Source organism: Rhinoderma darwinii, chromosome 6 (genome assembly GCF_050947455.1).
Source record: "Rhinoderma darwinii isolate aRhiDar2 chromosome 6, aRhiDar2.hap1, whole genome shotgun sequence".
In the NCBI taxonomy this organism is placed as follows: domain Eukaryota; kingdom Metazoa; phylum Chordata; class Amphibia; order Anura; family Rhinodermatidae; genus Rhinoderma; species Rhinoderma darwinii.
In genome coordinates, this window is record NC_134692.1 from 126,549,295 (window position 1) to 126,564,184 (window position 14,890).

Below are 14,890 nucleotides of genomic sequence, written 5' to 3' on the forward strand. Positions count from 1 at the left end.
ATAAAATGCATTTTTTTTTTGCATTTTGTATCAAAACCACATTTTTGTAAAAAAAAAAAAAAAAAGAAAGAAAAGAAAACCAGCCACAAAATGACTTATAAAAAAAATAAGGAGTCTGGAATCTGATTGGTTGCTATGGATAAATGCTCCGGTTATTATTTTTACATGAATCTTGCTCCTTGGACACACGCATGGCCGCTGGACCGGGTCCTACCAGCCACGAGGGAGCTGACCGCAACCACGACTCTTGAGTCCTCTCCCCCACAGTGACCTCCGAAATCAAAGTACAAGCCCCAGCATAAATAACACAGCAGCGCTCAGTCCTGTATATGACACGTTCATTCAAACCACTTTATAAGCGGAAGGTTCAGCGCAGAAACGGGTGGTCACCGACAGACGTTCCTACCCGGGCAAACGTGATGACGTCATCGTTATCGACGTAAAGCGCTGCCCCTGCGGCTCATGCGCGTTAAAGCCACGCCCAGCGTGCTGACGTCAGTGAAACCGTAGCTGGAGAAAGGGGAGCGTAATCGGCGTTACTGATTGAACGGACATCGGAGAGTGGGTAACGGTAAGTGTATGACGCGGTTGTCGGCCACGATGGAGCTGCAGGAGGACGCGGCCCGGCGTTTATAGCGCTGGGGAGGTGACTACCGTGTGTATGCGTTACTCATTGGGAGATGTTTCTATTGACTGCTAGTGCTTCTCGTGTGTGGGACGAGGATGAAACCCAATCAAGTTAAAGGGAAACTCCGTCAGAAACGTTCTCATTGGAATTATTCACTAAAAGGGTCAGCAACCTTCAGCACTCTAGCTGCTGAGGAACTACAAATCCCAGCATTCCCTGACCGCCAAAGGCTTTATTATTCCAGCCAGAGGCTGTGCAGGGAATGCTGGGAATTGAAGTTTCACAACCGCTAGAAGGTGCTGACCCCCCGAATTGTGGATATCGGCAGAAAAAAAAGTCATTTCTCATTGGCGTTGTAATATGGTGTATTGAGGATGCTGGGTGACCACACTGGACCTGCTTCATAGATCCAGCAAGTAAATTGGAGTGATTGCTTCGCAACTAGTGGCACAGACAGGTGGTGACTACACTGAAATCAAGGGGTCAATTGCACAAGCCATGTTTTATAGATTACCATTGACTTAGACGCTCTGTCACCAGATTATCAAATCCCTATCTCCTGTTGAATGTGATGGGCGCAGATAACATCAAAGTTTTTTTTTGTTTTTTTTAATTAAACTATTTTGCCCAAGTTATGAGCAATTTTATATTTATGCAAATTAGCTTTTCTCGTATTTCCAACTGGGCGTGTATTGTGTTTTTTCCAACTGGGCGTTGTGAATAGAAGTGTATGACGCTGACAAATCAGCATCATACACTTCTCATCGTTCCCACCCAGCTTCTTTCACAGCAGACACAGCGTGACGTCACCCACAGGTCCTTCAACATTGTCGTCGGACAAAAGATACATCGGCTCCAGGCGTCCAAAAGGTTAATATGCTCGTCTCTAGGGAGTTTGCTATGCTTACCTGCACATGGTGATGCTGCTGCAAATTCAACTGTACCCCGACGCCTGGAGCGGGATGTGTCTTCTCTCTTCCGACGCCAAGGTTGAAGGACCTGTGGGTGACGTCACGCTGTGTCTGCAGTGAAAGAAGCTGGCTGGGAATGATGACGTCACCCACAGGTCCTTCAACATTGCCGTTGGAAGAGAGAAGACACATCAGCACCAGGCGTCAGAGAGTACAGTGCAGGGTATGTGCAGGTAAGCATAGAAAACTCGCTAGAGACGAGCATATTAACCTTTTGGATGCCTGGAGCCGATGTATCTTCTTTGTCCGACGACAATGTTGAAGGACCTGTGGGTGACGTCACGCTGTGTGTCTTTAGTGAAAGAAGCTGGGTGGGAACGATGAGAAGTGTATGATGCTGATTTGTCAGCGTCATACACTTCTATTCACAACGCCCAGTTGGTAAAAACACAATACACGCCCAGTTGGTAAAATGAGAAAACACGCCCAGTTGTCCATTGAAAAGCTCATTTGCATAAATATACAATTGCTCATAACTTGGGCAAAAATGATCGTTTAAAAAAACAAAAAAAAAACAACTTTGCTGTTCTCTACATTGCAGCGCTGATCACATTCAATAGGAGATAGGGATTTGATAATCTGGTGACAGAGCCTCTTTAATACAATTTGGACACTGCAGAGCCATTGATTTTGGAATCTGTGGGGCTATAAAATCCCTCTGTGTTCTGGAATCTAATAAGATGGGTTGCCCCTTTTTAAGGTGTTGTCCAGAATTAGGATAACCTTGCTGCTTTCTTCCAAAACTGCACCACCCCGGTCAACAGGTTGTGTGTGGTATTGCAGTTCAGCTCAGTCACTTCAATGGAGCTGAGCTGCAATAACAGACACAATCCATGGACCAGTGTGGTGCTGTTTAATGAAGAAAGCAGCCATGTCTTTGTAATCTGGGACAACCCTTTAAACTCAACCTCTCGGAGGTATTTAATCCACTTCAGTAGCGCCTGTCTGTATTTTGCCGACAAATACTTGTGTAGCCTTAGAAGAGGTGCCCGGGTTTCGGTGAAAATTATAGTGCAGATTCGAATTGGTTGCGTTGGCCAATACATTCAGACTATAGTGAAACGGTGCGGTCGGGCTGCGTTTGTTTTTGTTTTTTACGGCAACTGCTGCAAAACATCTTTTGTGGCAGTCCTGTTCAAAAAAGAAGGTACTTGGACACTGTCTGAATATACACTTAGACTCTGTTCACACAGTTTTTTTGCAGGCAGAAAAAAAATCGGCCTCAAAATTCCTTCAGGACTCTGCAGCGTTTTTTTTTGCCTGCAGCCATAAAGCGCCGCAGGGAAAAACGCATGCTTCTTTTTTTTAACGCGAGCGGTAAAATCAATGGGAGTCGTTTCCGGATGGTTTTTGGCGCGGATTCCCACATGGTATCGGCGTCAAAAAAATTCAGTGTGAACGAGGCCTGAGGCCAGGGGCTTTTTGTAGTTCTACAAATTTTTTTCTTCATTACTTGAGTTTTTCCACTGATTGAGGGAAGAAAAAGGGGATTTGCATTTACAAGGTCATGAAACTTTCTTTTCCTGAAAATAATCCAGGACTCTGTGTAATTAATTTCATGTGTTTGAAAGTCGCAGTGAAAAGAAGCGACGGTACGGGGAGGGATGTGCAGTCCAAAGCCGTGATCTCCTGGGGCATCTTCAAGAAGCAAGTTAAAGAGGACATGCCACCTCTCCCGACTATTCCCTGTAATATTACAATTCTGGAGCATCTTTTCTTCCAACTCTGCATTGTGCTGTTCCTCTGTTATTCTTCCTGGAAATGCATGAATAAATTGACAACTGGGAGTTACCACTCCCCTTGTCTATGGGGTTGTTAGCCTACACTGTCTGCGGTTGAGGCTACACCTAGGGACCGCAGTCCAGCTGAAGTGCGGCTGCGATACACCTGAATACTGCTGACCGCACTGTCTTAAACGAACATTGCAAAACTGCGGCAGTTTGAGAGGGCTGCACGTAGCAACGGTTTTGGACACTTTTAGGCCACGCTTCAGCCAGACCACAGCTGCTACGTGTAGCCTCACCTTGACCAGATCAGATGTGGCCAGATTACACACTCTTTGTGGTCCATCCACGCATTGCGGTTGACTTGTGGTTACAACCGCAGCTAAACCGCAACGTGTGGATGGGACCCTAAGTGAGTTTTTTTTCTCTGATAATCTGGCGCCTGTTTGCCTATTGATGCCGGATTACAGAACTGTGTACTTCCTCCTTTACTTAATATGCTGATTTGTTAAATGTTACTGGTTGCCCTCCGGCTAGTAGATCAGATTTGCATTTGATATTGGTCATAACCGTCAACTGCTCTGTAATGGGAAATTCACCAAGCGCATGCTGTATTACGGGGGTGCCATGCGGCACGGAGTGCCCCCGGCTATGTAGTACTCCATTATGGGGACTCTGCGCTTCTCTTCAGGCTCGGACCTCTACGTGATGCCTAGAAATATAAGTTCTGTGTAGCCATGTCTCCCGCACGAGTTGTCACCCAGCTTTGCCAGACTCCTGAATGGCCCATCTGCCTGGTTATGCAGTAATACATGCTCCCTGTATCTATGCCTCAGTATAACTAACCAGATTAGTCACTCGGGAAAGCTTGGTTGGTGACAACCCACGTGGGAGCTATAATGGTGGCCATATTGGTTGTCACCCAGCTTTCCTACAAGCCAATATAATTTTAAAGTGATGGAACAGAATAAAAAAAAAAAAACCCTGTCCGCAGGCGCTGTCTGGTATTGCAGCTCGGTCCCACTCACTTCAATGGGGATGAGCTGCAATACCAGAAACAACCTATGGACAGGCGTGGCGCTATTTCTGGAAAAAAACAACCATGTTTTTATAATCCTGGACAATCCCAAAGAACAGTTTATGGACTTTTTTTGTTAAAATTATTTTTCCTTTTTTTTTTTTTTTTTTCCTTTTCTCTCCATTGTAAGAATATTTCTAGTTTAATTTGTATTTCTTGTTTTCCTGTGTGACGTGGTGTGAGCTCGGTTGCGTTCTCTTCCAGTTTCTGATGGGGCTCGGTGTGTGTACATTCCAGTCTGCGAGGGGCGTTACTTCCCAATGTGTTTATCTGTTGTTTTGGTGCCTCCAGAAACCCTCTAGTGACCACTTATCTGGCGTATACTGCGCCTCAGGACTTCCCTTGGTGGAACGGTTTTCTTCTCTTTCTCCTGTCATCAGCCTCACATGGAGCATTAAACACGTAAGAAACGTCGTCTTCTGCATTCTATTCCTTGTTTTAGTTCCGGTGACCCGCTGGGCAGCACGACGGACTCCAGGGCTCCGCGTTCTATTCTTACCTGGGCGACATCAACATGAAGTTTGTATATTCTTCCGACCGTGCAGGTGTCCTTTGGGTTCTCTGCTTTCCTTATACGCTCTTCTATGTGGATGACTTTATGGACTTCCTATGTAGTTGTGTGTTCGTGAGATAACGTAGACTGTAAGCTCTGCTGGTGGCAGGGGCGGATATGATAGAATATGTTTTATATATAATTTTTTTTTTTTTAACTCTATTTTGGATGGTCGCAGGATAAAAAAAAAAAAATTTGGTCCAAAACTTTTATGTGTGCGATATAGCTGTATAATATACATCGTTGTCACGCTGCAACTACTTCCACCAGCCCTATAGAAGTGTCTTCATGAATCTTCCGTAAGGTACTCGGTGTTTGTATTAATAGTTTATTTTGCCTCATTGTAATTCCTGTAGCACCCGAGCCCCTTCGGGCTGGTGGACCCTTACCTTGTGACAAAATTAAAGATAGACTTAGCTGAAGTTTCCCTCTAATGGGGTTGTCTGATAAAGAAAACCCATTTTCAAATACCCTATTAGGGAATTTTGAATTAATAGGGGGATCACCTGTTTATCTCTCGCTTTCAGGATCCAGCCTGCCCGTGCATTATAGGGACAGTCTATTCATTTCATTCGGTATGGTGTAATGCATTTTTCTCTCCTGTGGTGGCGCTGCAGAGAAATTGAACCCTTGCTGCCAAGTTCCCCCACAGATTACAGCTGATCACTGGTGGATCCTGCAAAGATCAGCTTCCCCCTCTACTAAGAAGGGATTACCCAATGCAGAGTTCTGATTTAATGAACACTGTAATAAAAGGGTTGTTAAGGAACCGACCATTCTCACCTATCCGCAGGATAAGGAATAATTGTCTGATCGACGGTCTGTCAAAACGGGGATCCTGAACCTGCTGTTCCTACTCACTGCACTCCCCTCAGTGAGGAGTTTAAACGGAGCGGCGGTAGAGCATGTGGGCCCCCCCCCCCCCCAGTCAATTCAGTCTCTCTGGGATTAACGGAAACAGCCGTGCGCTGTACTTGGCTGTTTTTGTCACTGGTCATGCAGTGAGGAGGAGCGGGGACCCCTGTTCTCAAGATCGGTGGGGGGGGGGGTACCAGTATACTGTTGATAGGTGATAACTGTTTAATTCGGGCACAACCCCTTTAATTGTCTGAGAATTGTATTTAGAAGAACGTTGCTTATATAGCGCCAACATATTCCACAGCACTGTACAGAGATGGTCACCATTCACATCTGCGAGACCACTCACACGGCAGTATTTTGTAAGTCAAAACCAGGAGGGGGTTTTACGCCTCGAATTACGCCTGAAAAGACGGCTCCAATACGTCGGCAAACATCTGACCATTGCTTGCAATGGGTCTTACGATGTTCTGTGCAGACGAGCTGTCATTTTACGCTTCGCTGTCAAAAGACGGCGCATAAAATTACGCCCGGGTCAAAAGTGCAGGACACTTCTTGGGATGTAATTGGAGCCGTTTTTCATTGACTCCATTGAAAAACCGCTCCAATTACGTCCGTAAAAGACGCAGTGAAAAACGTGAGTACTTGCAAAAACGTCTGAAATTCATGAGCTGTTTTCGCCTGAAAACAGCGCCGTAATTTCAGACGTATTTTGCGTTGTCGTGTGAACATGCCCTTATAGCAACATTTTTATATTTTTAACTCTGCGGACTCTCTTGTAATGTATTTTGCCAGCTACATCCTGATGTATTTTCTACCTAGAAGGTTCACAGCCCTCGTGAAGGAGAGTGACAGCTCTGGGCATGGAAATGGTTAATGTAATCTCCTGGGCTGCCTTGCTTACCAGGCCTCCAATAGTTTTGAAGCAAGGCTGAGACGGACAGCTGAGCTGTGGAGGGGGGCGTTCACACCAGGCTGATCCTTCAGGCTTTGTTGAGGCAGGGAAGCCATTTTGGGATCTTGCAGCAGTGTGGAATAGCAAACACTGACAACTTCCAAACTACTTCTGCGAGCAGATGGACGGAGCCGCCACATAGCTGCGGCAGGACATGACACACAGCGGCTTCAGGAGCCGGGAGACCTAGGTTTGCTTTCTTGCTTGCTTTCTGCTCCTCCATTCACTGCTTGTGCCCATTCCTTCAGATTGAGACTGGCAAGTTATAAATAGTTGTATGGTTTCCTTGTTGCTATGTCGCCTCTGCTATATCAAAGCTCCAGTGCATCCACCAAAAGCGAGCGGAGACGGTTGACAGGGAGCATGTTCAGGGTCTGGGCTGTGACAGCCTTGTGTGCGTGCTGATATTTCGTGTATCCAGGCGCAGCGGACAGACATGTGCATGGTGGGTCTTGTGTATCCAGGACGGTGTGTGGGGATATATATATATAATGCAATGGTCTATACGGTAGTCATGGCAAAAAATGTCTTTGGGGCAAGTTGTCGTAAGGGACTGTTTGTTGGTGGCGCAGCTGTAGCGCCTTGTGTAGAACCTACATTGCTGACAGTTTCCCACATGACTGGATTTTTTTTTTTCTGTTAAAGGGACATGATGGGTATTGGAACTTACGCATGATTTTGCAAAATTTTAAGCTATAGGTTTTGTAATGGCTATGCTGTGAATGACATATTTGCCACATTTTGTTAAAAGGGTTAAGGGGGGGGTTTATTTTTTTTTCAAACCTTGTCTACTCGTCGTACAATGACAGTCGCGTAAAGTTTTAGTTGTTCGTGTAGGAACAACGTAATAAAAGTCGTGATCTGCCCCATGCCTAAGGCACCAAACTGAATTAATGACCTATTACACCATTGATGTTTTTTAGACATTTGACCCTATTAAATTTACAGCATATTTTTGGAAAATAATACGCTTTTTGATAAATATAATAATTTTTATATCTTTGTATAACTTTTATATGGTGGCACAAATGTTTTTGTTCTCGTGCTTAGTCCTGCGTATGTGATGCCCCTTAGGACCTGCACTGGATATGACAACTTTTGTCGTCGTCGTCGTCCCCCCCCCCCCCCCCCGGGTCTTTGAGATGTAACCATATGTAACCATATTTAAAAGGGAGAAGTTATTTGATGCAACGCTGCCAATTGTGTGAACTTAAGTTTATAGGATTTTTTTTTTGTGCATGATCCAGACGCATCGGCTTCAGTACCCGCCCTGCTGTGCCTCTCCTACAGGTGTGTCCGGGATCTGTGAAGGGCACGTTTAGACGGCGCAATTGTTCTGCGCTACTTGCCGCGCTCTGGTTCCGCATCAAGCACCGGTGAAGCTTTATAAAACCATGAAATCACGGGGAAAAAACGCAAATCGTTTCTTTTGTTTTTTTTTAATGGTTCTAGGCCACGCGGCAAGGACCACGACACAACCGCACGGTCTGAGAATATACCCGAAGGGTTAATGAGAATGTCATATGTATTTAATTTTAGTTCATTTTTTCGATTTGAAGATAAATAATGTTCTTTCTGTTTTTTTTTATTTGTTTTATGTTTTTAAGGGGGCGTCCTCACACTATAGCAGCAGCATGCGTCCGAAACCACGCTCACTTGTGGTGGCCAATGGCCGCTCAATATTGTTGCTGGGTTGTGGTTCTATCCGCATGTGGCCGCAGCGTGCGAGTGTACCCTAAAACTTTACTGGGGCAGTCATATAAGGCTACATGCACACGCTGCGGAATTTGATGCAGAAAATCCACATTAAAACCACTGGTAATTCCACAGGTAAAATCTGCGCCTAATATTGCGTTTTTTTTGTTGTATATGTATTTTACATTTTGATGTGAAAACAAGTGCGGATTGTCTGCTGCGGGTTTTCGTAATTTAATTTTTTTTTTTATTTTTTTTTATAAACTTGTCAGATACAGTACTGAGACGGAAACGCAAGATAAAAATGAACATGCTACAAATTTTAAAATCCACACTGCAGGTCAAAGAAAAACTTTTTGCAACGTGTAAATAAGATTTACTTTGGTACTTTATTACACTGTGGATTTGCGGCACGGAATACGCATCTTGTGGCCTTAAAGATACAGTGCAGCATCGTGTGTGCGTGCGTGCGTGCGCGCGCGCTTTATGGCTGATGGAATTAATTGACAGAAGAGTTACCGATTATTGGGCCGGGTTCCCATGTAGCATAAACGCTGCGGAATTTCCACAACGGAATTTTGTGCGGCAATTCCGCAGCATTTACAGTAGCAGCAAAGTGAGATTGAGTAAATCTCATGCCCACATTGCGGAAAAAAAACGCAGCTTAAAAGTTCATAAATTGACCTGCAGTGTGGAAATGTTTCTGTTAACTTTTCTGTTGCAGGTTTTCCCCCATTGAATTCAATAGGGTTTCAAAACCCGCAGCAGAAAGCCAAGTTTTGCGGCGCATTCGCAAAAAAAAACCACATACTTGCCCAGAACGCCCCCGTTTTCCTTCAGTCAGGCCTTCAGTCTGACCTCCTGGGATCACGTTTCATGCCATGTGACCGCTGCAGCCAATTACAGGCTGCAACGTCTTGTAGGAGGCCGCAGGGGATGTCTAAGGAGGGCAGGGATAAGTATGAGCGCTTTTTTACGCATCGGAAATGTGGTGCGTGATTTTTACGCAGCGTATCCGACCCGTGGGAACCCAGCCTTAGGGTGTGCTCGCAAATGGCGTACATGCATTGTATGAAAAACGACACTATAAGCCTATGGGAAAAATACTCTGCAGACCGATTTCTCTAGGCATACATTGTAAAGTTTTCTGCACCGTAGTTTAACACTGCGGAAATAGAACGCAAGTACGCCGCGTGTGACGCACTCGTAGGGTGCCCATATGTAATGCGGTAATTGACACGCGTAAAAAAAAAACGCAAATTGTCACGGTTTCGTGGGTACGGGTGCAGCGCATGACTTTTGTGTGCTTCACCTGTTGTTGCTGCAAAACCACAGTTTAGCGTGGCTCGGCTGCATTTTGTACGGGCACTCTTAGGATATGTTCACACATTGCAGATTTTTCATGTGTTTTTTTTTTTGTTTTTTTTTCAAGCCAAATCCAGGAATGGAACGTAAACAGAAGAAATCTATAAATAAAGGCCTTATAGCTCTGCTCTCCTGGATCCAATTCTGGTTTTGGCCTAAAAGTGCATCCAAAATCTGCAGCAAATCTGCACTGTTTGAACAAGGTCTAACGGCCCTCTTACAAGGGCCAGTGATTGGGCAAACGACTCTCGTTCCCGATCATTCCCCCGATCAGCCTATAAACGTTGCTCGTTCATCAGCTGACCGTATTGTTTATGCGGCATGAACTATTGTCTTCAGCACATCTACCTGTGTAAACGCTAGAAATGTATGGGGACGAGCAATTGTTCCCATACTACCTCCTTGTGAAAGGCGCAAACGAACGCCCATCAACTAGCTGTCTCGTTGATCGGCACTCGTTGCACAGGCCGGTGTAAAAGTATCTTTAGGGTCAATGCACACGATGCCTATTACGTGCGGTTTTTGCCACACAAATTTTCATGCGGCAAAACCGCAGCGTAATACAGCACCAGCATACACCATGAGATTCTAGGGAATCTCATGTACACGCTGCAATATTTTCCCGCGCGTAAATTGACCTGCGGTGCGGATCTTAAAATCCGCAGCACATCAATTTATCTTGCGTTTCCGCTGGCGAAGTCTGCCTAGTGCAGCATCGAAACCTAAAAACCACACCAGAAAACGCATAAAAAAAAACGCGATCTGGTGCAGGTTTAACCTGCGAATTTCCGGAGCATTGCTGCAGTTTTGGTGTGTATTTTCCGCTTCAAAATACGCAACGTGTGCATGTAGCTGAACGCTCTCCCGGAAGTGATAAAGCTCAGCCCGAGCCCTAGAGACCAGAGTGACAGGGGAGCTGCATACAGAGCCGTATCTGTTTGTATATTGTTACTGTCCTGCCTTATCTTGGTTTCCAGCAGTCATAAGAGGTATTGCAGCTTCAGCAAATACATGTGATTTGTAATACAATTCTTCAATATGTTTTCTGTATTCATTCCTCAGTTTTCAAGATCTCTGCTTGCTGTCATTCAATAGGAACTTTTATTGTTTACTTCCTGTGTATAAAAATCGGTCCCGGTCATGTGGTGATCACACCGGTGTATGGCTTGTTAGGCTGGGTTCAGATGTCGCGTCAAAATTCGTTTTTGTCAAGTTCGCAGCAACAAAAAAAACACCATTTTGACCGTGCTGTGTGCCGTCCAGTTATCAGAGCTGCGTCTTGTGTGTCCAGCAAATGACCAGGATCGGTTTTTATTCCCTGGGATTAAAGAATAAAAGTTCCTATTGAATGACAGCAAGCAAAGATCTTAGACTGCAAGGAATTGATCAAGTATATTGGAAAATTGTTAAAAGGTGTTATCTGGTGAAATAAAATTGGCCTAGCCTCAGGTTAGGCCATCAATATCTGATCGTTGGGGGTTTGACTCTCGTCAAACCGCCATTTAAAGCGGCCACAACGCTTCCATGAGCACTGCTTCCCCTTTATTGCTTACACCACTTCATACTGTATACCGCCGACCAGTTCGTATTGGCGTAGCGCAATGTTACAGCTTTCCCTCAGGCCTTATGCACACGGTCGTGCCCGTAATCACAGCCCGCGATTGTGGGCACGGCCGCGCGCCACATTTTCGATCTGTTCTCCCATACAAAGTATGGAAGCGTGGCCCGCAAAATCCGAAAAGTAGGACATGCTCCATATTTCCCGGCACGGACACCTTTCCGTAGCGCTACGGAAAGGTGTCCGCGGCCAATAGAACCGTGCGGGTCCGTAATTGCGGCGTTTTTCCCACAGTCATTTATTCAACTGAAAATAAATACGCTTCGAATAAAATCCTGATTTTGAAACGTTTTCTGGAGATGCATTCCCTTTTCAAGGGCGCAGTCACACGCTGCAGATTTTGTTGCAGAAATTTCTGCGACTGACTGCGTTTCATTCATCTGAATGGCGTTGTTTCTGCAGCAAATCTATGGATTTCTGAAAGTCCTATGAATGGACCTGGCGGCAGTCGTGGCCTCAAGGACAGTTGTATCTGGTGCTGTATAACGAGGTCCTTGTATCCTGAACATGTGTCGCTATATATACAGCGCTATAAGCTGTCCGGACAGATGTCAGCGCGCTGGGAATGGTCTGGCACGGTTTGTGTCCTCCCCTGCAGGGGATTGCTGGTTTTCACTGAACGGACCCCCTGCTGTGAACAGTTGCTTTTGCTGTCAGCCGACTTGTGTCCACCGTTAACCATTTCAGTGCTGCTTGTCTACATGCTCAGATTTCAGTAGAAGCATGGGGGAGGTGTATTATAGTATAGCAGATACACTTCTCCCAGCCATGGAAATACGAAGTATCCCTGCCCTTCACCAGACAGGAGCGTGTGATCGTCACCACAGATAGTAATGGCTTCCGGCAGCTGCTGGGGCTTGGCCTTGTGTTTAAAAATAAATTCCTGGGTATCCAAGGAAACCCACTGTATACTCTAAGGTACCTATAGCGGTCATTAGGGCCAATGTTTTCCAAGACGGCGCACATTTGGCTGTGTGGGTATTTTTATGGTGAGGTCTGGGGAGATGGCTGTCAGGAAAAGAAAGTTTGGCGGACGGTTCTCTTTGGCGTATAGCCAGCGTTAAGTGAATGCTTAAGGACAGAAGTTTTTCTGTGACAGTGTTTCATTTGTTTTTTTTTCTTCATTTTACACACCAAGACTTTCCGGCTCAAAATGGTTGATCATGTCAAGTGTTACATGTGGATTCACTGCAGATTTAACCCTTACATTGGAACGGGTAAAATCCGCTGTCCACCACAGAATGGGCACGCTGCGGATTTACATTTGGAAAATATTCCACATCATGTAGACGAGATTTGCTCAAAACCCATCTACATGTCTGGTGTTGTAATCCGTAGCGATTCTGTCCCATATTGACCCGGCCGAAGATTCACCATTCATATGTATTGCCAGCGGATTCTCGCCTGAATCATGAACGTGGCCTTGTAGTCCATGCACACTGTAAAGCCACGTGCACAGATCTTTGGTTCTCGCAGAGATTATGGTATCTCGGACCTAACGTTTCTAGAGGAGAAGACCTCCAAAAGGCTGGATTCACAGTCTTGCTGCGTTCTTTGTGCGTTTTTCATGGTGTTTTTAATGGCGTGTTTTGTCTTTTTTGCAACCTGATGTTACATTAAAGTCCTATAGTGAAATATCAAATGCTACACGCAACTGTTATAAAGGCAATTTTGTGGTCCATGGCGTTTTTTTTCCAAAAGCAGCCTTCTCTGGGTATGGCGGGTTTTTTCCCAGACGGTTTTCCCCATAGGCTTCTCTACAGGACACGAACAATGCCAGAATAAAGCATGTACAAAATGACACAAACTGATTGGAAAATACATCTTAGGGTATGTTCACACGGCCTATTTACGGACGTAAATCGGGCGTTTTTGCCCCGAATTACGCCCGAAAATAGCGCCTCAATAGCGCTGACAAACTTCTGCCCATTGAAAGCAATGGGCAGACGTTTGTCTGTTCACACGAGGCGTATATTTACGCGCCGCTGTCAAATGACGGCGCGTAAATAGACGCCCGCGTAGAAGAATTGACCTGTCACTTCTTTGGCCGTAATTGGAGCCGCTATTCATTGACTCCAATGAATAGCAGCGCTAATTACGGCCGTAATTGACGCGGCGTTCAAGCGCCTGCACATGCCGGTACGGCTGAAATTACGGGGATGTTTTCAGGCTGAAACATCCCCGTAATTTCAGCCGTTACGGACCCCCGCCGTGTGAACATACCCTTACATTTTAATAACGTGAACGATTTTAGAAGCTTTTTTTGATGCCGTTAAAATTGCCAGAAAAATTGTGTGAAGGCCGTGGACTGGATTCACACGAGCACGTTCGGTCCGTAAAGGACAGAACGTATTTTGGCCGCGAGTCCCGGACCGAACACACTGCAGGGAGCCGGGCTCCTAGCATCATAGTTCTGTACGACGCTAGGAGTCCCTGCCTCTCTACAGGACAACTGTCCCGTACTGAAAACATGATTACAGTGGAGTCAATGAAAAACTGGTCCAAAAATGTCCCAAGAAATAACCTTCACTTCTTTTGACACGGCGTCTTTTTACGCGCCGTATTTTGAAAACTACGTGTAAAATTACGCCTCGTGGGAACAGAACACCGTAAATCCCATTGCAAGCAATGGGCAGATGTTTGGAGTCGTAACGAAGCCGTTTTTTTCCAGCGTAATTCGAGGCGTAAAAGGCCCGAATTACGTCTGAAACCACTGCGTGTGAACATACCCTTATAGGTTCCGTAAGGCTGATATAATGGCTTCTGTCTTTTTGCCACATAAATTAATGCCACAGGATGTTTGACAGAATGTACGACAGATTCCTAACGGAACATCTGATTCTGATGTGGACACGTCCTTACATACAGAGTTCTCTACATTTATAACGTATCTTATGTTACTAAGGCCCTGTTCACATCTGCATTGGAGGCTCCATTAGGGGCCTCCGTTGCGGATCCGGTAAGATCAGACGCCTTGGTGGAAAGCTGACAGAACCCATTAAAGTCAATGGGTTCCGTCGGCCGCCGATGGCGTCCATTGTGCAATGGGACCATTGCTTCCGTTATATCCTTGTTCTGCTCCTCTGATGGAACAAAAAGGGAGATCTTCAAGTGGGGGGGGGGGGTGCCAGTTCAAGAAGACGGCCTAGAAGAGCTTGCTTTTGTATGTCTGTAAATACCGTTCCTGGTCTTCATGACCTCCTCTTGTAGACCACCATTGAAAAGTAAAGAGCTGCTGTTTATAGACCTTTTATCCTAGTCAGTGAGTCACCTATGTAGGAAAATATTCCTCCCCCATAACACACTTCTCCGATGTCTGCTACGCATCAGACCGGAAGATATGAATGTAATCTACTAAATACGAGTCCTCTATACATACATGGGGGAGCTGTGCCAGTACTTATTTTTCTACCCATGCTATCCGAGAGCTTTGTTTGCCCTCTTA

At 45.4% G+C, this 14,890-nt stretch overlaps 1 protein-coding gene across 15 annotated transcripts in view; it reads left to right on the forward strand.

The window, feature by feature from the left end:
• The first annotated feature begins 465 nt into the window (after window positions 1–465).
• Window positions 466–14,890, forward strand: part of SUN1 (Sad1 and UNC84 domain containing 1) — a 59,307-nt gene continuing 44,882 nt past the window's right edge. For 7 of the 15 annotated variants that reach the window (XM_075830282.1, XM_075830291.1, XM_075830283.1 and 4 more), the window contains exon 1: window positions 6,801–6,957. The gene's annotated coding sequence lies outside the window, so the exon portion shown is untranslated. Of the gene's footprint in view, window positions 660–3,170; window positions 3,288–6,799; window positions 6,958–14,890 lie in introns of those variants that run through there. The other 8 variants (XM_075830285.1, XM_075830281.1, XM_075830284.1 and 5 more) reach the window with 8 other exon arrangements.